This window comes from Phocoena sinus, chromosome 9 (assembly GCF_008692025.1).
Source record: "Phocoena sinus isolate mPhoSin1 chromosome 9, mPhoSin1.pri, whole genome shotgun sequence".
In the NCBI taxonomy this organism is placed as follows: Eukaryota; Metazoa; Chordata; class Mammalia; order Artiodactyla; family Phocoenidae; genus Phocoena; species Phocoena sinus.
In genome coordinates this window covers 38286427-38313538 of record NC_045771.1, presented here as the reverse complement: position 1 = coordinate 38313538, position 27112 = coordinate 38286427, and the positions used below count along the sequence as shown (strand labels likewise).

The window sequence follows — 27112 nt, the reverse complement described above, 5'->3', positions numbered from 1 at the left end:
TTAAAAAAACTACTGATTTAAGCAATGCTTAATTTCTGTTTCAAAGAAAATACTGAACATTATTTTTTAAGAATCCTTTCCCTTTTTATATTGAAGAATATAGTTGACTTACAATATTATTCATTTTATACCTAGTAGTTTGTACTTCAAATACTGCAATTATTAAAAGCATCTAAACTATGGGTTAGGATAGTGATACATATGTACCAGCTATGATTTTATCAGCTCTGGCTATGAACATTACAGTCAGGCAATCAAGGAAACCACTTTTTCTAAGAGTTGAAATCCTCCCTGGTTTCTGATAGGAAAGGTCCTGCTGAATGTGCTACACATGTTCCAAATGCTCCCGTATCACCCCACCCCAGGCCCCTCCCAGCCATCTTCCATCTTTCTAGGATAACATGTGTCATTTAAGTGCTTAATTTATCATGGGGAATGACCTCAATAAGGGATAAAATCGGATTTAATGAGGAATTTCCAGGGTGTTTGACTAAAACAGAAAAGGAATTATTGCATATATTAAAATACTCCATGCCATTAGGGTGCACTAAGCTTTTGCATTTCAAAGGCAAATGTTTGATAAGGTTCAATTAGAAGCATTTTTTTCATTTACTATGTCTAAATATATAGGAAATGTTACATTGGAGAAATGCTCAGAAAAAGCCCAAATGTAAAGAACTGAAGATTATGTAAGCTTTGGTAAAAATCTCTGTGTTACATTTTCTCAGCTCTTAGATGTAATTCCAAAAAGAACCCTGGATAGTGTAGGATGGCTAGCGTATGGTTTATTTTGAGTTTTATGAAACAGGGATTTGCATGTTTTAATAAATTTCTAACCATAACCACAGAAGATCTCTTTAGATTTCACCAAATAGAAACCAAACGATAATGAGCTGATGAAGTAACAAGGTCTTTATTTGTTATGATGGCATAGAAAAGAGAAAGGTGTGCTGAGGGCATTGTTTTAATGATGAAAGTGGGGTACCTGGTGCTCAGTATTCTTCAACACTGGATCATTCTACAACCAATTTAATATACGTGAAGGATAGTTTCTTGTAAATAATTCACTTCTTCACTTCACAAGTACCTACTGAGGTCTGATATCAACTCAAACATTAGCAAGGGCCTCCATACTCTAGATCACATAGGGATCTGAGGAATAAAGAGACTGAAAAGCAAAGAAATGCAGAAGAAAGATCAACGAGATCAAATACTTATTTTACCCTTATTTTTAAAATAGTTTTGATGACACTATTATTATATTATAAAAGTGTTGTATAATTTCAAGAAACCTTAAACTTCATAGCTTATCTTGAAAGAAAATGAATGTGGGACAATGCTAGCTCTGTTTTACAGGAAACTTCAGGCTGAGGTAGAGTTACGTTTACTCATTCATTTCTTCATTCTTTTCTTTTTTCAGTAAGTAATTGCTGTGCACCACTCAGATGCCAAGCTCTGTGTCAAGCCCTAAAGATATTATAATGCTATGATACCCTTTCCTCAGTTTAGTGAGTGGGTGCGGGGGAGAGAAAGAGAGAGAGAGAGGCAGTAATCAAACACATTACCAACTATGCAATTACAAAATAAGGTACAATCTAAAGAAAGGAAATGCAGACCTAGGAATATCTGGAACAAAGGAAACTCACTTGGGCTTGGGGTTACTGAGGAAGGGGGACAAAGAAAGTTTTATTTGGAAAAGAAATGCTTGAGTTGGGAGTAAAGAATGGGCAGATGTTGGGCTTCCCTGGTGGCGCAGTGGTTGAGAGTCCGCCTGTCGATGCAGGGGACACGGGTCCGTGCCCCGGTCCAGGAAGATCCCACATGCCACGGAGCGGCTGGGCCCGTGAGCCATGGCCACTGAGCCTGCGAGTCCGGAGACTGTGCTCCGCAACGGGAGAAGCCACAACAGTGAGAGGCCCGCGTACCGCAAGAAACAAACAAACAAAAAAAAACAACAAAAAAAGAATGGGCAGATGTTAACAGGGAGCAGGCGAGATCTGACAAAAGCAACAGAATCCCTATGATGGGCAGGGATTGGAGGAAGGGAAAAACGAGCGATCACCAAGGAACAAAAATTAACAGTCAACGAAGCTGGAATATAGACAGCTAAGTAAGCAAAGGAATCTGAAAAAGACTTTCACCTCAGGTGACATAGGGACTAACTCTTGGGGAGACCTTCAATGGTCATACAAGTAGACTCAGTAACAAAACAGTTTTAATGCACTGCTGGTAAGGGAAATCTCCAAGTAAGGAAAATCAATCTCTCTCTCACTCTCTCTCAGATCATGCTATTTGTTTTTGTAAAGCAAAGGTTTATAAAAATACAAATATCAGGATAGTGTTTACATCTCAGCAGGAAGACATAATGATAATAAAGATAATGAAGAGGCACCCACAGGGAGATGCAGTGAGTTTTAAGTTGGGGGGCAGATTCGTGGTTGTTCAGTTTTTTGTTTGGTTTGGTTTTTTGGTGTTTTTGTTTGTTTGTTTTACAACTTATAGGTTTTTTTGCATACATTATTTTATTTCAAATGTTACATGAAAATGGGGAGGGTGAGGCTAGAGAGGCAGGCAGATAACAGACTTTATGGGGACATTGAGGCTACCTTAATAACTATGGTCTTCATCTTAAAATAAGTGAAGATAATGAAGGCTATTCACATGATAGCAAACTTGAATTTTCAAAAGATCACTTTGGATCAAGTGGGACAAAAGGTTATATGAAGCTGAGTAGATGAAGAGACACAGGTTAATCAATGCCTGTAGTCGTCCTGGACTCAGCGTCACTGGAGATGGACGGCAGCGGATGAATGTAAGATCAATAGGTCTTTGTGGTGGAAGCAATGCGAGGAATGAGGTAGCAAGAGGTTCCAAGGATAGATCTGAGACGTGGCTCTCACACGACCGGATGTGCTGTGGTTGTTCTTCACTAAGACAGAAAACACTGGCAGAGAACCTGGTCCAGTCTGCAGTGACGCTGAGTTTGAGGGGGCCTTTGAGATACACAGGTGGAGATGTCAGGCAGATAATTAGATGCAGATGTCTGGAGCTCAGACGAGGAATTCGGCACAGCAATCAGATAGGATAGCAGAATGGCAAAAATGCCATTTTTTAAGATAATATATCTAGCCTAAAACAGTACTTAAGAAACGTAAATTAAGAGAAAGTTATGAAATATATACAGATTTTAGATCGCTTATGTTCAACTCACAGTAATATTCTATTGCATTTGTTATTCCTTTGGTTTTAAAATAGTGAAAGAATTAATTAAGGTACAAGACATTAGCGTTAACCAATAAACATATTCTCCTTAACCAGTTTATCAGATTAGCCAACTAGTAATATATTGGAGTTTGGAAGGAATAAAGAGAGAATATATTTAAATTTTGCACCCAAGCAACAAAGAATTTCAAGTCACCTTAAGGGACAAAAACATTCTCAAGACAACACTTGGGACCACAAGGCAGAACTTAAGAGGAGTTAGTTTAACAAAGAATGCAACTGGAATCTTCTATAATAATAAATATCATAATAAAGGAGTTAATAGTTTTGGACGGTGACATACAAAAGGAATTATACTAGTCACAAACAAAACATATGCTCACTTCCAGCAGCTCTTTAATAAAATATTTAGGTTACATTGCTATTTCAAGGATCACACTGTCCCTGAAAGAATCACATTCGTACACATCCAAAAACCCGTAGGTTAGTATGTCTTATGTTTTACTTTAGTTTACAACAGTAATCTGGAAAAAGACTTTGGGTTTTCATTTTGCAAGAAGATAACACACAAAGCAAATGAGGAAATTAACTCCACCCTGCCTTTTTAAAGATAATATGGTAGGTAAATAAAATTTTGATAGAGATTTTCTTAAACACTTTAATAAACAATACAAGATTTCCTTAAAAGAAAAACAGCTAAATAAGTGGTGTATGGGTGTACATGCAAAACCCAAGGAAAAATATTTATAAAACTAAAACCAAGAATTGTTCACAAGTCCTACAGCAATCAAATTACTTGGTCTGTCTACCTTTCCAAGTATTTAAAAACTGACATCTAACATAACACAAAGCTGTCTCCATTTTTCAAATGGTTAAGGTCAATTATTCTGATATTTACACCATCACATATTTCCTACTACTATAAACAATGCATGAAAGCTTAGCAAACTTCACTTCATGCCTGGAAATGAAAATCGTCAAATGGCAAACCCCATCTTGCATAACTTTAGCCTTTACTCTAACTACCACACAGGTTTTCTTCGGTTCTTCCAAAAAGGCCAGTTCGTTCCCTCCTTAGGGTACAGTCCTCCTTCAGTATCTGTGGGGGGATTGGTTCCAGGACCACTCATGGACACCGAAATCCGCAAATCTCCGGTCCGTTATATAAAATGACACGGTACAGTCGGCCTTCCTTATCCCCAGATACAAAATCTGTGGATACAGAGGGCTAACTACATGTACATAGCCTTTCTCCCAAATCTTGATGGAGCTAAATAACTCTTCAGCATCCATCAGATCTCTGCTCAATTTTACCTCCCCAATGAAGCCCTCCCTGTTTGCGCATTCTCAGGTGGGTTGCTGCCTCTCTCATAACACACTGTTCTTTTCCTCACACCAGTTGTCAACTTAGTGTGTTTCTTTGTTTAATCTGTCTTCCTCAACACAGGATAAGTGTCATAAGGGAAATATATCCATTTCATCTGCCAAGAGCAACACATATGTTAGGGGCTTAGTAAATATTTATTAACTGAAAATGAATGAATCAACGATGACTGAGTAAATGAGCAAAATAAAGTAAGTCAGAGAATCATGAATAAATACTACTATAACGCTCATTAAAAAAATTTTTAAGGGCTTCCCTGGTGGTGCAGTGGTTGAGAGTCCGCCTGCCAACGCAGGGGACGCGGGTTCGTGCCCCGGTCCGGGAAGATCCCACATGCCGCAGAGCGGCTGGGCCCGTGAGCCATGGCCGCTGAGCCTGCGCGTCCGGAGGCTGTGCTCCGCAATGGGAGAGGCCACAACAGTGAGAGGCCCACATACCGCAAAAAAAAAAAAAAAAAAAAAAAAGTTTTTAAAGTGGAGACACTTTGAAAATAACTGAGATACTCCTCTGAGAATTTCTCACAGAATATCATATAATACAACTGTCAAGTATAGTAATTACTTCTATAAGGAATACTGTCAAATTTCAGAGTGCCTTCTAGAAAGTCAAGTTGAATCATAAGACAATCCAAAATGGAAAACAGGGAAAAAACTCCTCAAAAATAAAAACCCCGACTAAACAAAATCATTTTCACACACAAAAAGATTCAATATCACACATGATACAAAAGAAATAATAAATGTGGAATGAATGAATACATGCCTAATATTCCTACAGCTATTTTCTTCACAGTTTTTAGTGTAGACCAAAAAAATGTGAATTTACATAACGACACTTCAATTATCCTTCTTATGAAATTTAGATAGAAGTTAGGATGTAGAATTTTTGCCAGTGTGTTTGTTTCTGTGAACCTAGAAGCAGTTTAGAATATCAGGAGCAGAGAATCTTCAATTTAAAGCATTCACAAGCACCAATAAAAATAGCTTACAAATCTCATAGAAATGCATACTTTTTTCCTAATTAATTCACCGTACTGACTCATTTGGGGGGCTTTTTTCATAAAAAAAAAAGAAAAGAAAAATCGAAAGGTGTAGAGTTGGTGGGGTGGGATGAACTGTGCTCCCGGTGGAAGCAGAGGAGCCCAGGGGGAACCATGGTAGTTCCCATGGTAGTGGGAACCAGTACAGTGGTAGCAGCTGGACTGACCATTGCTGCTGCAGGATTTGCAGGCTGTTATGCTTTGCAAGCCGTGAAGCATGTGGAGCCTCAAGTAAAACAAGTTTTTCAAAGTCTACCAAAATCTGCCTTCAGTGGTGTCTATTACAGAGATGGGTTTGAACCCAAAATGACAAAATGGGAAGCAGCATTAATACTAGGTGTAAGCCCTACTGCCAATAAGGGAAAAATAAGAGCTGCTCATCAATGAATTATGCTTTTAAATCACCCAGACAAGGGAGGATCTCCTTATATAGCAGCCAAAATCAATGAAGCTAAAGATTTACTAGAAGGTCAAGCTAAAAAATGAAGTAAATGTATGATGAATTTTAAGTTCTTACTCATTTATGTATATGAGTACCAGCTTTTTATAATAAAATGCTTCAAAGCTTAAAAAAAAAAAGAAAAAAAAATCACTTAGTAGTATATGAACTCAGGAGCCATCACTTGGGAGACCTCAGCTCAGTGGGAAAGTAACACAGACAGCACACCAGAGATGGACTGGTAAGGTGGCTTCTGAAGTAAACCCAATCTGTCTCTGAAATGTTCAATTTCCCAAACTAACAAATTTCTTTCTTCTTTCCTCTTCCTTTTTCTCCTTCTTCCATGATTTACTGATTTAATACTATATATGAGAGTCTTATATATGGTACACACTCAATAACTTAATATTATAAAAGCCTGAAAGATTGGAGATGCAGAAAAGCATCACTTGCAAGCTGGCAGAGACAGATAAAACAGGGCAGGGGTGATTCCAGGGTCAGTCTAGGAACAGAATCCAGCAGCTGCCTGCCTTTTAAGCCCCCACTCCAAATGACCTAAAAGAAGAATGAGTGATAAAAGATCTGTTAGAAGGTAAAATAGTCATGTGGGAAAATAGCTTTTATGATGTAAGCTGAACTGAAAGCTGACCCAATATAGACATGTTACAGAGAAAAATTATTTTAATTTTTTTTATAATTTGTAATAGTGGTGGTGGATGGAAAAGTCAAGGTTTTGCAATCAGACAGACCTAGTTTGAGTCTAAATTTTGCCACTTATTAGCTGAATGACCTTGATTAAGTTCTTTAAATTCTCTGAATCTTAATTTTCACATCTGTAAAAATAAGAATAACAACTGGGCTTCCCTGGTGGCACAGTGGTTGAGCGTCCGCCTGCCAATGCAGGGGACACAGGTTCGTGCCCTGGTCCGGGAACATCCCGCATGCCGCGGAGTGGCTAGGCCCGTGAGCCATGGCCGCTGAGCCTGCGTGTCCGGAGCCTGTGCTCCGCAACAGGAGAGGCCACAACAGTGAGAGGCCCGCGTACCACAAAAAAAAAAAAGAATAACTACCTTTCAGAATTATTCTGAAAATTAAGTGGGAATGCGTGTAATACTTGCCATAATTGCAATAATTGTAGCTTTCATCATCAGAGTGGAGGAGGAGTAGAGAAGATCAAGATGTACCCCCCAACCTAGCTGAAGAAGATGAATCAGGCTTGTTGTCATTACGTCCAAAGCAGCAGCAACCCTTCCAGGGCCTCTGCCTCAGAACATCTTCCTCATACGCAAATTTGGACTCATTCCAGGTCTCTGCCAATTGGAACGAGAATGACTGGCTCAAATCCCCATTAAATTCAACACTATCCGGTAGCCAGTTTGCTATTCAAGCTACAGCTGTGACTAAATATTACCTACTGTCCCTGAAACCACCCCCTTCGTTTATTTGCCTTACACAAATAGACTTTATTATGTACAGCATTCAGTATGATCAGACCCTGAAGCCAATATTCAATATCCTAGACACTAATTTCAACAAGGCCTAATTTATGCAAATTAAACACTGTACCACTTTCCACTGTTAATTTTCACAGACTTAATACAATTAGAATCTAAGGTTCTGACACTTAATGACAAGACAAATCATGCAAGAATTATGAACACCTTCTTTGTTAAATCTACCGTATTTATCAAAATATGGAAAACAAAAATAACATTCTCTTAAGGCAAGGGTTCTAAAATTAGGTCTAGGTGATTGTAACTGAAAACAGACAATTCATAATGCAACCTATCAACCCGTTAAGACCAACTCTTGTAATTTTTCCCTCTATGAAATTCAGAAAACTTAATCTCCCATATTTTCAACTGCTTATTTTTTACTGCCAACTCCCATCAATTTGGCAAGTAGATGAGAGCAGTAATCACTGGAGAAAATGTAGGAGGAAAAAAATGAGCCAAATCAACTGATTTTGTTTCGATAGTCTATTTAATCCGCACAATGAGTCAGCCCACGTGTTCCTACTAAATGTAATTAAGTGTATTTTGTAATTTTTGCTTTAAAAAAGAGGTCTTGTGTATAATAAAACACCTTGTGTCCTTAAATAACAGTGGTAGAAATAGTTGCTACGGTGATAGTTTGGGATTAGCATCTTATTTTCACAATAATGAATGTTTTGACTTCGACTATGAATAGATTTCCTTATCAGTACAATCAAAATTCAATTTGAATAAAGTTTTGGTAGTGGCTTTTAAGGAGACAAAGTACATCAATAATATATAATGTTTCCTTAAGGATACACAGTTACTGCTATGTTTCCATTTCTTCTAGTCAAAAATCAATGTCACACTAGGCCATAATGAATGGCTGCTTGCCAGCTGCACTTAACTGACTGAAACTCATCATTCCTTTAAAATCTATTCTTCTAGCAAGAGTAATTTAATAACTTGACTTAAGTTTGTGATTTGATTCAGACATATAATCTAACCATGGTATGGAAAGTAAGGGGAAAAGGCTGTCTTGATTAGTATTACAGATGTTTACAACATAGCCAATTTTTAAAGGAAGGACAGAAACTACAGTCACTTATTAGATACAGATTCACACCTGTTGTCTGTCATGTTTCAAACCCCTAGGTGTGAGATTTAGTCAAGGCAAATGAAAATGAAGAAGGACCAGCTGCAAAACATGATTTTATTCTCATACAGTAATTAAAAGGAAAAACTGCACAACGTGGTGTATCTATGACAATCCCATTTTTTCATGTCAAGGACAGTTCCATTTTCTTTTAACAGATTTGTGTTGCTGTCAAGTCTGTTATAAAGGCTAGTACTCACAAGTCTAAGCTATGGACCTACTTTATAGTTTTGGTAGTCTCTCCAATTAGCTTTGTCAAATTTCTTTCTGAAGCATGCTAGTGGCGTGTCAGAAAAAGTAAACGTCATCATTCCATTCCAACCCCCACTCCTAAGTTTCTGCCACAATGAACTGTTTATCAACGGCACATTAGACATCAGACCTTATACCTTATGAACACTAAATGCTTTTAAAAGGTAAACCATAGAGCACCTAAAACACATGTGGTACAACAGTAACAGCACATCAGCACAGGTCAACCCTACAGTGTTATGTGCACATTCTTGCTCGAAACACCTTAAAGTAACAATACCTTATGTTTTTATGTTTGAATTAGACAAACATTTAATTCACATTTGCATCTTACTTTTTTTTTGTGTGTGTGGTACGCGGGCCTCTCACTGTCGTGGCATCTCTCGTTGCGGAGCACAGGCTCCGGACGCACAGGTCCAGCGGCCACGGCCCATGGGCCCAGACACTCCGTGGCATTCGGGAACCCCCCGGACCAGGGCACAAACCCGCGACCCCTGCATCGGCAGGCGGACTCTCAACTACTGCGCCACCAGGGAAGCCCTGCATCTTATTTTCTAAAACTATTAATTTAATATGCTTTTGAATATTATGAATAAGAGTGTATTCATCTAAAACATGTTAATATACTCCAAGTCACCATGCGTGTGCCTCATTTGAGGAAAATAACAATTCTAATTTATAAACAGATCTTTCCAAAAAAAAAAAGGTCACTTTAAACACATTCACCACTGTTTTCTATCATGTATCAAATTGAAAATATGATCTGCTTTGTCAAAACTTTATCTCTATAGGAGACAGTGAGTAGAAAGGAAGGGTGAAATACATAAGCTTTGGAGCTAGATCGACAGAGATGTAAATACTCGCTCTACAACTTACTAGCTGTGTGATTTGAGGGTAAGTCACTTAACAGTTCTAAATGTTAATTTTTTCACCTGTAAAAAAGGAGATACTATTTACTTCAAGTTAAATAACACACGTAAAGTGTCTAGCAAGAAAAAAACAATGTATAAGAAAATTAATGCCAACTTAGCCTACTTACATGAAATGATTGTTACTGACAGTATAACTGACCACAGTAGCATTTATGAATCAAGGAAGCAAAGTGCTACTTATTATGGCATTTATAGTTAAGGACCAAGGTCTAAGCAAATGTATGCTCAGTTTTCACTTTTATCTTTATATGTAAGTACAAAGTACATGCCATATGCACACACATACATACATACACACATATCTTTTCCACCAAGGAGGAAACTACCAGATTTTCTATGTCTCCAGATGATTTATGCACCAAATAACTTGAAGCACTTTAATGGACACTTTAATAAATACACCTTAATGGACAAAAAAAAAAATTTTTTTTTTTTTTACAGTCAATGAAAGGAGGTGCTTACAGGTATTGCTTAGGTATTTGAAGCCTGTAGCAAAAAACATATTGTTAAATTTCAAAATGTCCTAACATTGTATATGGAAAATATGATTCACCTAACCCTTAACCAATCTATGAAACAGGTTTTCTTTCCAGATCATGAAGAAGTATTCACTAAAAGGGCTGTGCATTGTAGAACTATTTTGGTGTTTTTTTGTTTGTTTGTTTGTTTTTTAAGTGGAGGCTAAAATGAAAAGAATAATTCAGAAAATAGAATATTTATTTCCCTTACCATAAACTTTTGCTGAATACACTAGGGAATTAGAGACAGCAAAAGAGAGCAGGATGAGGACAGGTGTATGTTGCTCAGCTATCACTCAGATCATCAATAAATCAATCCCTTTGAGATTTTGATTTTAACATACAGCTGAAGTATATCAGCTAGGAAAGAATCCAATCTCTTCCAAGATTATTTATAACAAAGCACTCCTAACTGAAGTCCAATTTGTTTGTGGAATTGCAGTCATTCTGATTCAACTAAACAATAAATGAAGCTGCCTTTAATAGCTCCAACTCTCGAGCATAAAAGAAAACAAAAGGGAACTGCATGACAACAATACTTCACAACCCAGGGGCCCAGATGATTTTCATTTCCAAGCAGTTACTGAAGTGGAGAAAAAAATCTAACAGGCCACAGAGAACAATTCATTCACCTGAACTGCCCGTGCATCAGCTGTATTTCACATAGTGAGCCATTCATGTTATGCAAATGAGCTAGCTGGGGCTTTTTTTTTTTTTTTAACCATTTCTCTTAGTTCTGAAGGCCTCGTGCATCACCAAATTTCCAGACATGTCAGATGACCACTCTAAATGCTCCTCCAACTCAACCAAAGCCAAAAGCACAGCTAGACCATGACTACTGATTGAAGGAGAGCAAATTTGGGAGGCTAGGAACAGGAACATGCTAGAATTTTTCCAAAAAGCAAAGAGAAGTAAACGTATAAATATTCCTCAATGAAGTAAGTTTGGGTTCTGACATACTATTATCTTCCATAATGATTCAATTATTTAGAAACAACTTATCATCCTGTCTTCCATAACCATTTCTTATTTTGTTATATTTAGTAAGCTGTATTTTACTAGGGAAGAAAAGAGGACTGTATGATATTTTTTTGTCCTATAACAAATCTTTTTGTGCACTTTTCTTCTGACTCAAGTATCTAAAGGTCAAAAATACTGTTACCGAAAAACCTGCCTTATTCTTTTTATGCCAAGTAAACAGCAGTTCACTTCAGAAGAAACAGCATTTTTTAAGCTTGATGTTGCCTTGTTCACTTGCCATTCAATCATTCCAGAAATATTTATTATGCTGAATATGAAATATATATTTATTAATATGTTGAATTATGAAATACTTATGCTGAAAGTGTTCACCATCACTAGTAATTCTCCATCTAAATCTCTTATAGAATTAAAAGCTGCAATATAACTGAAGCAAACTGTCAGGAACAAACACTGCACTAGCAAATTCTCAAGTTGTTAAGGTTGATATTCTTGCATGGAGAGTAGTCATTTCAACAACAGATCTTAAAGTCCTTCCTGTATTGGGCTATAATCCTATATGACAGGGAGCTTATATCCATTACAGAAGTAAAATTTTCAACTTTAGAGAAGTAAAAGACTTAACTCCGTACATCTGCTTCTTGTTACTAAAAATTTACAAACTGCTTCTAAAGATAAAAGCTGTCCATTTGGGGGAACAATACTATTTCTATTGAACTTCCATCTTACATCTAAAAACATAATGCCACTCTGTCACTGCTTTCTTCATGTGTCTTATTCCCTAATACAAGATCTGCTCTGAAGGCCCACCTAGTATACTCTCTTCTAACAAAACACCTCATATCTGTGAAAGCTATGACAAGAACAGAAAAGAGAAACAGAATTTGCTTTAACAAAAGAAGAGAACATATCTCAGAATCTTACCAATAATCACTGTTTTTTTAAAATTTATTATTTTATTTTATTTTTGGCTGCATTGAGTCTTCGTTGCTGCACACGGGCTTTCTCTAGTTGCAGCAAGTGGGGCTACTCTTTGTTGTGGTGTGTGGGCTTCTCATAGCAGTGGCTTCTCTCATTGCAGAGCATGGGCTGTAGGCACGCAAGCTTCAGTAGTTGTGGCACACAGGCTCAGTAGTTGTGGCTCATGGGCTCTAGGGCACAGACTCAGTAGTTGTGGTGCACAGGCTTAGTTGCTCCGTGGCATGTGGGGTCTTCCTGGACCAGAGCTCGAACCCGTGTCCCCTGCATTGGCAGGCGGACTCTTAACCACTGTGCCACCAGGGAAGCCCTCATCGCTTCTTAAAGTAGGTCATTCAAGAGTATGAAGAATGATCTTCCTCTCTATCTCAAACTCACATGAAGGATTCTCTCCCTCAGGAATGGGTTCAAATGAAGCAATGGTTTATTCATCTGGTGGTAGGGATGATCATATATCACGTAAAAGGTAAGCATCATCAACCAACAAGAGAAAGTCAAAGAGTGTGCGTGTGTGCGTGCATGCACACGCACACGCCCGCATTGATGAATGGGTATGGGGCCGTCAGAAATATGCCAATGAAAAAATTCTGAACTGAGCAGTGTCAACTCAGACTTGGCAAACAGATTACAGAGATACGAAAGTATTATGACAGATGAGCAAGCACCCTAAATACTGTCACAAGGGTATTTTAAATAGCTGTTACAAGATTTGAGAAGATAAAGGTTAGTGGACATTGCCATTGGAAAAGGGATAAAGGACAGGGAATAACTTGTGATGGAGGGCAGGAAAGGAAATGAATACCAGCCTCTAAAGAATAATACATGGCTCCAACACTGCATTAGGCTTGAGCCAACACTAAATTGGGCATTTTGAACATCTGAAATAAAATTATATTTTTGAGAACCCGTGAAGAGCCTATTTAAAATTAGTAATACTGGCACAATATGAAGATAATTATTCAGAGATATCTTTTGATATTGTTTCAGATTTATGAACTTGTTTTTTCCAAGTCCCAATCGTTAGAAAATTGTGTTTTCTATTATTACTCTAAAACCTTAGAGTCTCGCTGGAAATATATTTAAAGAGTTACTAGTTTCTAAGATCGACAGTGTCATTATTTACAAGAACGAAGATTTAGTTTGAGTCTATATAAAATGTTTTCTAAAGTAAAAATGATATGATGAGCATTAAAAATTTTCACAAATTTTACTAATGTTGCCTAGGCTTCCTCTAATTTCTACAAATGTTTCCAACTTTATTGTAAGTGGAAAATATGGTAAGAAAGAGAATATGGAAGATAAAAGACATTGTAATCCAATAAAATTCTTTGTGATAAAAGGTCTCGCCTAGAGTATTTACAGGAAGCAAGAAGAGGAGGGGTAGGGGAGGAGGTGGGGGGATGCGGTGGGACATGGTTGGGGGAGGTCTATCATTCCTCCACTAAAATGAAACCCTTCCCCAAATGTAAACTACCTAAAGGTCAATGCCAAGAGGGAACTATGACTCATAAATGACACGAGAAAAACTTAAGAATCATTTACTAAATGAATATTTACCTGCAGTGAGTGGGTATAGAGTGCAACAAAGATGGCGCCTGTCAGGTCTCAACGCGCCCTCAGCCAGGCATGGTGGGCAAGCTAAGAAGAGCGAGTGTGAGGAAGGCTGTCCAGGGAGGAGGAGGACAATGTGAAGCCAGATGAACGAGGGTGGGCGAGTGCTCCAGACATCAGAACACGCAAGGCTCAGAGGTAAGAAGCTAGATGTGATTCTGCTTGGCTGTGGGGACTGCCAGAAAATAAAGCCCTTTACAGAAAGGCAAAGCCAAGGTCATGAAAAGCAACATCAATGATATATGGAAGGAACCCCTCCAAGAGCTTTTGTCAGGGGAATCTAAAGATTGTGTTTCAGCCAAATCATACAAACTAATTGGGGTCAAAGTTAGTAACCAAAGAATCACAAAATATGTATCAACTTGTATTAAGGCTCTCAAAACCTGCTACAAACAACTTTATCTAAAGTCAGACAAGTATTTAGGCCAAAGCTCATGAAGTCAAATGCTTTCAAAAGCCAGGCAAGTCATATAAGCAAGTGAACAGGCCCAGTGGTGCCCTTAGTGAACTCAGGAGGACTTGCGATGATAACTCAGCCCCCAAAACCACTGCCAGGCAGAGTTTTAGGTGCAGCATGCCCTCATATAACGTTTAAAGAAAACCAGAAATCAAGACTCTTAGGTGAAATACATTAATTTTTAAACACCACCAACTAAATCAATGTTTCTCAAAATGCTAAAGTACCACATGAAAATATTTGCAGAAATTATGTAACTCCACAGATAGCAAGATCATTTAGAACAAATTCATTAAGTCACAGAGTACAGGTATCAAGTTATCCCAGATTTGAGCTAAACATTTTTTCCCCAAATACCTTCATTGGAAGAGATTTCTGAGTGAAAAATTTTGCTTTGGTGGCTATTAATGGCAGAGAAAAGTAAGTTAACCTGTTCTCATTTGGGCAGAAATCTGTTTGCCTTTGTTTGGTTTGAATTTTCTCATCTCAAAGTAAAGTGGATGGTCCTAAGCATTCCGGAATGATCCTAAAAGCCTTTGAATATATGCAAATCTGCAAAGAGGAAAGCTTAAAAATATAGACCATAGCCATTATGGAACATTTTTTAATTCACCTATCAATCTCTGATCTGGTAAACAGAAATGAACAAAAGGATGCTATTTCATGGATGACACTCTGAAATGGGCCATTTCACTGCCCAGTACTGTACTCACAGTACTACTTCAACCCTCATGGTGGAATGTCAGTATACCTAATACTAGTTTATTGGATAACTGATGAGCCCAATGTGTTAACATTTTATAGACAAAAAAAGAAAGAAAAGAAAAAAAAAATCAAGCTACATACAAATGCTTATCTAGTCTGTAATATTTTGTTTCTGGAAAATAATCTTCAGCTCTTATCAATGCTAATTTACATAGTAAACATATGCAACTCTCAAATGAAATTCAAGTAATATGATATAAAAATTTTAATTATCCACAATCCCATACCCAGATATAAACACTTCCTATTTTTAATCTATGTTCCAAACTAATACATCAAGTAATTCTAGACTGATGAAAACTTCTACTTATGTAAGCAATTCCACCTGCACTCCAGCAACTCCTACTATTATAATCACTAACATCAGTGCATTTTTTTCCATTTCCTCACATTTTTATTTTTAAAAACCCCCACAATAATAACTGGATAGATTTATTTTGTAATATATGTCTATTAATGGGAACAATGGGATTCTTCACTGGGAATTAATATTTTGCCTAACTGGGAATCAAAGATTGTTTTCCTTATAATCATAGTTGACTGCAAATGTAGCAATCAAGTACCCCAGTATTTACCCAAAATAATAAAAACTTATGTCCACACGAAAGCCTGCATGCAGATGTTTACAAGAGCTTTATGCATAATTGCCAAAACTTGGAAGCAACTAAGATATCCTTCAGTAGGTGAATGAATAAACATACTGTGGTACATTCAAACAATGGAATATTATTCAGCACCAAACGACGTGAAGAAAACTTCAAAGCTTATTACCAATACATTTTTAAAGCATTTCTTCCCATAGTGATCAACATGGTTGCCAATACTGAGAGACTATTTTCTCTTCCAAAAGTACTGCAAATATCATAATTAAAGAAAATAATTCAACCACAAATTGAATACCATATTTTCCATGAGGCTAGAATGTGTTCTGACATATTACAAGTGCAATGTTGTCAGATACAATTTTAAACACAGTGTTTGAAAATTTCAGAGTATAAAATTAGTAGAACAGAGGAATGGTGGAAAGGAAGGTGTAGATCATTCATTTTACAAAAAAATTCTCCACTTAAAATGACTCATTATGAGATATCTTTATAGAGCACCTTCTAATAATAATAATAAATAATAACATTATTTATTTTTGGCTACATTGGGTCTTCATTGCTGCACGTGGGCTTTCTCTAGTTGTGGAGAGCGGGGGCTACTCTTCATTGCAATGCACAGGCTTCTCATTGCAGTGGCTTCTCTTGATGCGGAACAAAGGTTCTAGGTGCACAGGCTTCAGTAGTTGTGGCATACGGGCTCAGTAGTTGTGGTGCACGGGCTTAGCTGCTCCATGGCTTGTGGGATCTTCCCGGACCAGGGATCAAACCTGTGACCCCTGCATTGGCAGGCAGATTCTTAACCACTGTGCTGACAGGGAAGTCCAATAATATTATTATAGTGTATAATTAACAAAAAATTTCACATGTATGTCAACTTTACCCTAATAAAACCCTGGGGATTACGAATTATGAATACAAGTTTACAAGTGAAGAAAAAATCAGCCTCAAGAAAGGTAAGCACTATGCCCAGGATCTAAAAAATAAAGGAGCCACAGATAGATGAGCCAGGATTTGAAATGAAGTCTACTAATTCCAAAGCTCACGCTCTGGTTAACATGAGCATTTCTAGAACAATCAGAGTACAGAGAGCATCTGTAGTAATCATTGCCCAAACCAAAAGTTTTAACTAAACATTAAAATTCTTTTCAAGAAAAGGTTATCTATCTATATGCTGTTTCTAACCAGAAAATAACTCCCACATACTAGCTTTATCTGCTTTCTATCATTCAAAGCCACTATTACCAAGGAATGTTTCTGGAAACAATAAATGCTTTTGACGTTTTTCTTGCATTTTTTAGAGATATTCAATAGCTGTAACAGTCTAAATCCTCGTCACTGAAAAGAATAAACCATGAAAAATTTTCTCTCTGAAAGGAAACTAAAGCATGCAGAGATTAAACAACACTGCATGTTGTTTCTTTGGAAAAGTGAGATTGTTTTTACTTAAAAGAGTTAGTTGCTTGATTTAGATAATATTCTAGCAAGCACATAAAAAAATACCTTCTGCTCTTCCTGTTTTAAAGTATTATGCTAATTAAGTTTTTGAATACAAAAACATCTATTTACCAAAGTTACAGAATAACAAAATGGCATTTATCAAACTTCATTTTGCCTTTAAACCAAACATCTCCAACTGATGCACAAATAAACTATAGTAATTTTTGAATTTGTAAAATAATGTTTGAATCTAATCAATATTCTCTAAAAATACCATACTTTCACAATTGTGCAGAATTCAGATGTAGAAATAAGATAACATTCCTAACACTAAAGTGGTTACAAGTGTGATGTTAGGGACACATTTTGGTTCATTGTATAAGATGCTACATGTTATTTCTTCTTCTAATTCAGTTTGGAAGCCAACTCCAAATGAATAAGATGTATCAAGGAAACCTCCCATTGAAGGAGGATTAAGACAAAATGCACTTCACTTTTACAAATAAGCAGTTTCACTTTTAAAAGATACTTGCAGCTTCTCATTATCACACAGATGTTCAGTTTATGTCCATTGTTCACAGAGGACCAGGCTGCCTAGAGTGAAAAGTTTTTTAATTTGAGTAAAAGTGTAAAGTGTTTTTCCGTATCTGTCACGGGAAACTCATAAAACTGAGCGCCCCTCAAGTGGTGCAAAATGGCCCTTCAATAATTCAGCTCTCTGCCCTGAATTGCCCAAATTATCATACACTGAATTCACACCCTCTGAGAAAGAAGTTTTCAAAATACCTGAATTGTAATGCCTCTAAAAGACGGAAAACACAAGGGCAAGAAGCAGTTTCAGGTACTTAACTAAAAAATATCTGGGTAGATCAACAACTCCAGAGATCTTTCTAAATATGACACGAGTCCATCATTTTAACTTAATCATCTTAAACTACCTGTAATTTATAAAAGTAGACTAGACTCACACAATTATATTCCAGACAAATACCAAAACAAGTTTTTCCTTCAAGGGATTTATTAGATCTTAATATAATCCAACTAGAAAGAAACAAATCATTCTCAGATTCTCTGATGAAAAAAACCAACCAAGACTTAATTTGGCTGGCAGTGTTTCATATGGAACTTAGAATATTTCCCCCAAAAGATGCCATATCTCTTACTAAAAAAGAGTAATATAAAATAGTCCATATTATATATTAATAAGGGTGGTTGTTCAGTTACCTTGTTTTAACTGAAAATTAATCTGAAGCCTGACATTCTGTAGGACAGATTGATTCAGGTCACCCGTTACAAAATTAAACATTTTCTGCTTTCACTGCATCTCATTAAACATGCTACTTCAAGTATAAATAACTCAGTGCTTTCATTTGCAGTTACCCATTTTGCTATTGTTTACAGCAACCTAATTTGGCACATAATAATTCAGGCAGCATTGGTTTCACATTACACTGAAGTATTAATTTTTAATATAATTGCATTCTTTCGTCCAACAAAAGCTAGTTCAGTGGGGATTTTACTCAAGTGATTCTTCAATTATTATACAAGGCAAATTCTTCTAAGACTTTGCACCTTTCATTGTCCTACTGATTCATTTCTCTATAAATTGAAAACTTGTTATGAGCTTATTTAAACTAACTTATTTGCTTAAACAACACAGTGAATGATTACACTGGTACAAAGTATACGCCCTATACATCTCTAAAACACCTTTTTCCAAAGGACATTTGAATCAATAACTAAACAAAGCATGTTTTCTTTTCCAGCACTATAATGTATTATTACTAAACCCCACAACTTTGCATGAAGGCTAATAAATAAATTGCTGGAACATCAATAAAATAATGATAAGAAGCATATAAGATGTGTTCCTATATGCTTCTTTCTATCACAAATTTGAATGAAGCAGATATTTGGAGAAATGAATTGAAGATCAGTTAACCTGTCATTCCTCAAATGTGGGGTGATCACAAAGAACTACAATGTACATACTTGAGAAGAAAAAAGGTGAATCGATTGAAAACAAGAAGGTCAAGGGTAAAATACAAATATTTGTTAACAAATGTTCACAAAACAGCATGAAGGCCTTCAATTAATCACTTGAAGGTGAAACATTACAGGAAAGAGCCTTAGGCTAAGTCATCAAGGAACCAGTTATTCAGATGATTCAGACAGGCATTTCAGGCACAAAACTTCAGGAACAAAATGAGGGGAAAAGCACATGAGTGAAAGAAAGACTGCAATGAGGATGGAGAGTTAAGCAGGGCCTTGGGTGTCATGCTAAGAAATATGGAATTTATCCTGAAGTCTATGGGGAGCCACTGAAGGATTTTAAACAGGAATACGATATGACCACAGAGCAGCTTTGCGTTTTAGAAAGATCATGTTGGAAACAATATGCCAGAATCCTTTTAGGAGATGACGGCAGCAATCGATGTGAGAAATGATGAGGTCCTCAACCATACTACCACTAGTAGAGAAGGAGAAACGGTAATCCATTCAACAAGCACAGAATGAGAACCCACTGTTGTCAGGTCCTGTTCTAGGAACTAGGGATACAGCAATAAGCACAAACCTCAACCCTCATGGAACTTATTTTCTAATGGCACAAACGATCTATAAACGAGATGAATAAGTGAAATAATACTATTTTATACAGGAAGAAGTACAGAAGGGGAAAGGCTGGGAAAACAATGTATCTGGGAGTGGGGTTGAAATCTCACCAAGAAGGTCAGTACAGAGCTGAAGGAAGGTAAGGGGCAGGCTATGAGAATATCTGGGTCCAGAGCACTTCAGTAAGAGAGAAGATCAAGTGCAATGACCTATAGCAGGACTGTGCTTGCATGAGTAGGAGGAAAGAGTTGGGGGGTGGGATGGGAAGGGCTGGATGAAGGTAACAGAGAAGGCAGTTAGCTCTCTAAACCCTTTGCTACCTAGACTTCTGAATAAGCAGATGAATGATATTCACCCAGGAGGAAGAGACAATCTTTGAAATGCCTGTAGCCAGAGGTCCCTAGTTCAGGATTATCTATAGTAAAGAGAACCTAAGATTTGTGAGATATGTCTCCTTGTATAGTGTTTTATCAGATATATATCATATCTGTATCATATACAGATACAACTCTCTAGAGGTTAAAATGGAGATGTTTCATAATTTCAATATTCCTTCTCTCTGGGGTAATCTCATGAACCCCACTTGGATATCTCATCTATTCTAAGCCAGAGGATCAGGTCGAACGTGGGAAGGACCTTGAGAGTTTCCCTTGATATCCTGGACCTCTCTCTAGTTTGCCTAAGCTCTTTGATTGCCTGTATCCTTGACATCACTTAATAGAGTAACGCTGGGTAAGATTTCTGATTCACGTTTGTCTGATTTGACAGTCTAGTCCTATTTGTTTGCTCAGAGGGGAATAGCAGGGAAGCCAGTGTGCTGAACATTATGATTGGAAAGAGAGTCATAAAAAGGTGAGTTCAGAGTGGTAAATGTGGGGCTGAAATTATAGTGCCTAATAAGCCATTGTAAGGCCTTTCCCACTTACTGAGAGATAGGAAACCATTGAAGAATTTGGAGTGAAAACAATGACACAGTAATTGTGACTTGTGTTTTGAGAAAAGAATGGGGTGCCAAGGGCAAAAACAGGGACACCTGTTATTATAATAAGTAGGTGAAAGATGATGGTGGCTTGGAGAGGTAGAGGTAGTGGAAATATTTATATTCTGGGTATATTTTGAAGATACAACCAACAAGATTTTCTGACAGATTAGGTGAGGAGTATAAGAAAAAGAGGAATTAAGCATAAACCCAAGTATTCTAGCCTAAGAACCTGGAAGGATAAAATAGCCATTTACTGAGATGAGGAAGACTATGGAAGAAGCAGGTTTCACAGGAATGATCAGGAGTTCTGCCTTGGATTTTTTTTTTTTCCCCCAGTATGCAGGCCTCTCACTGTTGTGGCCTCTCCCGTTGCGGAGCACAGGCTCCGGACACGCAGGCTCAAAAGCCATGGCTCATGGGCCCAGCCGCTCCGCGGTATGTGGGATCCTCCCGGACCGGGGCACGAACCCATGTCCCCTGCACCGGCAGGCGGACTCTCAACCACTGCGCCACCAGGAAAGCCCTGCCTTGGATATTTTGGACTTGGAATCTAATCAGACATCTAAATGGAGATGAAAGTGGACCACTGGATATATGAATCTGCAGTTCAGGCGAGAAGTCTAGAATAGACATACAAGTTTGGGCTTCATCAGCATTAGATGGTATTTAAAACCATGAGCCTGGATGAAGTCACCAAGAGACAGTGTTGTTAGAGAAGAGGTCCAAGCACTGAGCACCGGGGGACTCCAGTAATTAGAGATCAGAAAGAGGAAGATGAACAGGAAAGAACAACTGAGGAGTGACTAGGGAAATAGGGGGGGACACCAGGAGAGTGTGGCGGCTTCGCTGGAAGCCATGTGAAGAAAGTTATTCCGAGGAAGAAGGAATGCTCATCTGTGTCACCTCACCTTATAGTCAAGAAAAATGAGAATTAAGATTTGTCCATTGGATTTTAGCAACATGGAAATCACTAGTGACCTTAATAAGAAGAGATGTTTAAAAGGTAGAACACACAGGTTTTTATCTAAAAATGATTCCTTAGGTTCTGGCTAGGGTGATTGGGTCGGTAATAGTATATTAACAGACGGACATAGTAAATACAGTCATGATTCTCCACACTCAGCTTCGAAGTTTAATAAAAATCCCCAACTGCATCTCTTACTAATAAAGTATTAACACTTAAAGTGAAATATCCACATATTAACACAGAAAACTTGAAAAAAGGAGTTGCAAAGGCTAATAATTCATTGCTTTTTACCTGTCTCTTCTTAAAATGAGACTTCTTAAACAGATCTCATTTTAAGAAGAATGGTGCTTATCAAAGAAGGGCACTGAGTTAAGTCTATCATTAAAATTATGCAGGATTAAAAGGCCTCATTCACCTAAGAGAAGAGATCCAGATTTGGGTCTATTAGCTTGCCCAACAGTCTAATCCTTGAGGTAGGAAAGATGCTTCCAAATCATTTCTGCTGGAAACAGCAGATGGAGATTTTGTTTGTTTTGTTTTGTTTTATATGTTCCCTCTTGGCAAGTACACTTCTGGAAAACTTGCCCAGAAGAAACTAATCCTCGAAGCAGGAATTTTTTTTTTAGGTTTCTGCCCAAGAGGAATTTAGTTATGGATGGGAAATTTAGGGCTGGATACCAGCTGTAGCCATGAATTAATTACAAACCAGAAACCGAAACTGACAGACCAGAAGTTGACCAAGTAGTTACAGAGAAGGTTAGCTAGTAAGGTTAGCATCCAGGGAAAATTCATGTGGCCAACAGGGAGGCTACCCCTCCACCCTACTGCCAGGACACTGTGTATAGAAGCAAGCGTCCACCCACCCCCAGACTCCATCCACTAGTGAAGCAGCAGCTCCTAAGTCGTGGTAAATGTAGATCAGGTGGAGAAAATAATAAATCTCCCAGGGGCAAGTCTTTGGTACCCATAGCTGTGCAGCATGATACTCAAGGCAGGAACCAATGGGCGAGGACACAGATATCCCGAACTGACCCCATCAACTTCCAATCTTTTGTTATCTAAGTCTTTTATACAAATAAGTAAAAGGGTTAATTGTTTAAAGCAAGCTTGTTTACAGATCATTGGAAACAATTATTAACTTGATGAGCTTCAGAGAGCTGTGAGATAATCTAGCACTAACCTAAAGATATAGACAACATTTCTCAAATCCTGCTTATTTTAGCAGAAAACCATTTAAGGCAGAGTCATTTCCACATGGCTTAGCTGACAGCCTGCTTCCCACGTTAAGTTCACAGGAATTCATTCTCTCCAACTGTCCCTGAACATAGAACAGGCTATATTTCTGAAAGCCTCTTTCTGTTTAAAATATATTCTATTAAACATTTTTTTTCTCCTATGTCTTGGCTACATTTTCATGAGCAGTGTATTTTCATGGCAGCAGTGAATCCAGACTGCAATCTCAACTTTTTGTTGAGATTTCTGATTCTCAGTGGAAACTGATAAATATCATTCAACTTGATTCAACAAACCCTCATGGAGCAGTTACTATGTACCAAGAGCTGTGCTAATGAAAAGCTGATTAAGAGACCAATTCTTACCCTAAAGGAAGGAACTGGAACTCTTTTTTTTTTTTTTTTTGTGGGGGCGGGGTGGGGGGAAGATCCGAAGAAAACTGTATGGAAAGGGACATCGTTTGAGGTGGACTGTGAAAGATGGTCAGAGTTTCAACTGGCAGAAGAGCATTCAATGAACAAAAACAGAAAAGTGGCCTGTCCAAGCAGGAGGGAAGGTGGGCGGGAAGAGGAGATGGGGCCATGTCACAAAGGGCTTGAATCTCCTGGTGGCGAGGCTGTGCTTAATGAGGAATCACGGAAGACTTAAGAGGTGGGTGGGGGTGAGAGGACTCAGGTTTGATTTCTTCAGACTCAAGGCAGGATAATGGATGTCTTAGAATATGAGACAGAGAGAATGTGTGGTCAAGAAAAGATGCAATGGGAGCTTTCTGTTTCTATTCAGGGAAATGGGAAGAGAAATACAGACGTTGTACGCATTAAGGAGTAGACACTACATGATGACTGAGGAAACGACTGGATACCCAGTCAGCGAGGTCTTCCCTGACCACCCTATTCAAAATTACAGCAGTCCACTCACATACACACAACCCCACTCCTCTTTTCCATTTTATCTTTTTTCGTGGCACTTACCACCATTTAACATACACAAATTTAAACATACTTTAAATCACATCTTACTCATTTAGTTTATTGTCCGTCTTCCTCAACCATAAAGTAAGGTTCATGAGGGCAAGGACTTTGATCTGTTTTGTTCACTCTACCACTGCAGGGATTTACTAAGTATTTGTTAAATTAATGAATACATGAATAAAGACCAAAATGACTGAAATCTGATGGTGTCATGAACAGAAAATTAATGGTTTTAATGGGGTCAGGGTTTTCTTTTCCAAGTCATGAGGCTATAGATGATTATGGCAGGATCAACAGACCTGGGTTCTATCTCCAGCTCTGGCACTAAGGTGATGTGTCAGTTTAGACGAGTCATTTTTCCTCCATAAACTGTATTTCCCTCATCTGTAAAACCAAGGTTTAATTAAACTTACATATGCCTACTGTAGGAGTAAACGAAGTCCCAATTTAATTAGCTAAGGATATGGGACCTTCCTGCCAGATCTGTGAAACAGCCAAATTCTTGTCATGTCACTACCCTTTTATACATTTGGTTAAAATAATTTACCCAGAAAGAACTTATGCTGCTATAGACATGTTTCCATTTAAAGGAATGTTTACAAACAGTAGCTTTCCTAGTTCTTGAATCATACTCAGTGTGGGGAAGGTCACAGCCTCTTCCAGATGGAGAAAGCAGAGCAGGGCCCAGGTGTCCTTGATCAACCTCTCCGCCCTAGCTTTCCAGTGTTCCAGAAAGCTTGTTTCTCCAAAGGCCACCCTTAACTGATTTAATACTCTGTTATCTGAGTGGTTTTGATAATGAGTTTGGTCCAAGGATCCCAATTACAAATTAATTTCCTCCCAACCTCCAAGATCCCTTTTAGTGTTAATATGCTATATTTCTATAAACTTTAATAGGACCTCACCCAGTGGGTAGAGCTGATAAACGTTCTTCTTATAAATACAAATTCACCATCAGAATACATATGTCCCACCAGATAGCAATTTCTTTAAGCATTGAAAAGAAGTGTAGTGATTTGGAATGAGAGGAATTTTAAGTAGTTTGAATGGGTTATAAATATAACTGTAAAGTCCTTTGGAAACAAAGTTATTGAGATATATTCAATGCCATGATTTCAACACAGCCTAATGTGTTATTATTTAACATTCCTATCCCACTTGGTTAGCATTATGGTTCATGAGCTGTAGGGTAATGGGGGAAGTGTGCCATCTGCTTCACTGCTAGGAGCACTGGTCTCCTGAGGTCACTAACTGTGATTATAAATGTGGCCTTAAAGTAAACAGTGACTCCATGCCCTAAGAGGGCCAGAAGCTCAGATGTTCTTCTTGCAATTCTCTCACTGATTTACCAGGGCAACTTCTCAGCAGGAGACTTAACCTTGAGCTATCTCTTTAAACCCAATCTTTAACAGACTTGATAAGGGCAATATTCTTTTTCCCTCTCAAAGCTTTCAGATTAGACTACGTTTTTTCTATATACCATTCTCCAGGGATAGATATTACTTATCACCCACAAAGGTGTTGGCTGGGTTAATTAAAAATATGATTCCAAGATAGACCACAAATTGAAATGCTAAAACAAGGATCATTCCCTCATGTCTATGAGTTCATGAGCCATTGCATAAAAACAGTCTCAATTCATTCTTTCTATCATTACAGAGTATCTGCTTCAAAGAAGAATAAGGAAATGCCAGCCCATTCATGCCTGTATATTATCATATTTAAGTATGATAATTCAAGGAATTTTTAATTAGCACTAATTATTAATAATCCCAGCTTTACAAAAAGAGCAGAGGAAGCAGTCACTTATACACTAGCTTTAGAATTATAAGATCTCTGCCCCCAATTTTCTCAATCATCAACCCACCCCCAAAGACGTTTTAAAATTTTGCCCTTAGAGATTTATTCCTTTGTGTTATATATTATTCCCCCCAGGTAGTCTCTTAAAAGCTGATATCCTTGGAAGATGTAGATATTAGGATGCAATCAATCACTAACCACTGTGTAAAGCCTCCCAGGCAGGAGGAACTCAAAAGTATTAGGTGTTTGGGAGCTGGCAGAGTTAGAAAAGGGAGGAAGCAGATCTAAGACAAACTTCACCTATTTCACGGTTTTGCCCAGGGCAGGCTTCCACTAATAGGTTTTAGCTTTGTGGTAGTAGCAATGGGAAAATACAGTGGTAACTTGCTGGTTTCAAAATTCAACCTCACCAAAAAAAAAGAAAAAACAAACAAAAAAACAGAAAATGGTAACTATAACCCTAGGGTAGAGATATCAATAAAAACTTCAAATTTCTGTACAAACTGCTATCTTTGCTGGTCCTTGGTAACTTGGAAAGCATCTGCAAATCTTGCCCATTCTTTATTGCTTCTAAAGTAGGTGCAGCAAGGCCCAGTGACCACATAAGGCACAAAAGCCAGGACCACAGAGGAAGAGAGGACTCCAGACTCAGGACCCCAGCATCAGGAGTGTGCTCCATCTATCTGCAAAGCTGCCAGTGTCTGCGATCATGCACCAGGCATGATTTGATTACATGACAGGGCAGAGTTTGTGGAGATGAAGGAGGCTTTCAGGTAAAATTTATATCAAAAGCAGCATTTGTCCATATAAGAAACACCTTTACATGATTCATTTCCTTGTCAAAACAAATATCAACCTTTAAGCTTTTGTATTTTTACATTGTCTCATCATCCTAAAAAAAATACATAAACATTAAGAAATGCAATCTGGGGCTTCCCTGGTGGCGCAGTGGTTGAGAGTCTGCCTGCCGATGCAGGGGACACAGGTTCGTGCCCCGGTCCGGGAGGATCCCACATGCCACCGAGCAGCTGGGCCCGTGAGCCATGACCACTGGGCCTGCACGTCTGGAGCCTGTGCTCCCCAACGGGAGAGGCCACAACGGTGAGAGGCGCGCGTACCGCAAAAAAAAAAAAAAGAAATGCAATCTGTGTGCAAAAAAATCGTTCCTAGGAGAAGACGGAACAAATGATGAGTTTTTTAAGCCAAATCAAGTACATATTATCTTGAAAAACATGCAGTTACACAAATAATCGTAAAATCAAGTAGCAAATACAACAACTATATGTGTTTGATAT

The 27112-nt window shown here is 38.0% G+C and overlaps 1 protein-coding gene and 1 pseudogene across 2 annotated transcripts in view; one reads left to right on the top strand and one right to left on the bottom strand.

Moving 5' to 3' along the window:
* Positions 1–27112, bottom strand: part of IMMP2L (inner mitochondrial membrane peptidase subunit 2) — a 922093-nt gene that overhangs the window by 588170 nt on the left and 306811 nt on the right. The window lies entirely within an intron of this gene.
* Positions 5760–6195, top strand: LOC116759690 (annotated as a pseudogene).